The sequence below is a fragment of the Cynara cardunculus genome, unplaced genomic scaffold, assembly GCF_001531365.2.
Source record: "Cynara cardunculus var. scolymus isolate 2C unplaced genomic scaffold, CcrdV1 Un_Scaffold_2024, whole genome shotgun sequence".
In the NCBI taxonomy this organism is placed as follows: domain Eukaryota; kingdom Viridiplantae; phylum Streptophyta; class Magnoliopsida; order Asterales; family Asteraceae; genus Cynara; species Cynara cardunculus.
Genome location: NW_020200950.1, coordinates 16,324 through 17,293, shown reverse-complemented (window position 1 = coordinate 17,293; position 970 = coordinate 16,324). Strand labels below are relative to the sequence as shown.

The window sequence follows — 970 nt, the reverse complement described above, 5'->3', positions numbered from 1 at the left end:
AAGTGTTCATTTTTAGTGGTTTATGCCAAGGATACCTCAAGGGACTATTTTTGAGTTAGATCCGGACATTGAAAGAACGTTTGGAAGGAGAATAAGGGTATAAAGAAATTTGTTGCCTATTCTAGCTATTCCTGAAATGGCTCAAGTAGAACCTAATCCAATACCCAATCCTTATGAGGAGGTTATCAGGCTTGCAAATTCAAGGACTGGTGGCATGGATTATACTATTCCAATGTTAAATCAATTACATCATGGGATACGTAGGCCCACTATTGATGGTGATCACTTTTAATTTAAGCCCATCATGTTTCACATGTTACAAACAGATGGTCATATGCAGGATTACCATATGAGGATCTTCATTTGCATCTTAGATCTTTTATGGAAGTCACTGACTCTTTCCATCTTAATGGAATTTCTGGTAAAGCCTTAATGATGAAGTTATTTCCTTTTTCATTAAGAGACATAATCAAAGTATGGTACAACTCTTTGCAACTAGACTCAGTCACCACCTGGAATGAAATGACTGAGAAGTTTTTAAAAAAGTATTTTCCCCTGACCAAGAGTGCCAAGTTCAAAAATGAAATTTGTCTCTTTAGACAAATGAATGATGAAGCAGTTCTTGATGCTTGGGATAGGTACAAGGAATTACTAAGAAAATGCCCACATCATGACACACCCTACTGCATCCAGCTAGAAACATTTATAATGGTCTTGATACCACTGCTAAAGAAATGTTAGATGCTACTGCAGGCGGAGCCTTTACTTCCAGTACCTATAATGATGATTTTGATATTTTGGAGAAAATTTCCAACAACAATGGTCACTGGGCAGATCCTAGAGCAATAGTACCCAGAAAGACAACAGACATTCATGAAGTAGATCCTTATATTAGTCTTACTGCACAGTTAACAACCATGGCCAGCTTGTTGAAAAACTTTTAGTGTCCTCGCTGCTAATACTGTTGCCA

The 970-nt window shown here is 37.3% G+C and overlaps 1 non-coding gene across 1 annotated transcript; it reads right to left on the bottom strand.

Annotated features, from left to right (window-relative positions):
* Positions 1–570: 570 nt before the first annotated feature.
* Positions 571–677, bottom strand: LOC112502835. Its single transcript, XR_003067776.1, has one exon. It is a non-coding gene; the product is annotated as a small nucleolar RNA R71 (small nucleolar RNA).
* Positions 678–970: the final 293 nt, after the last annotated feature.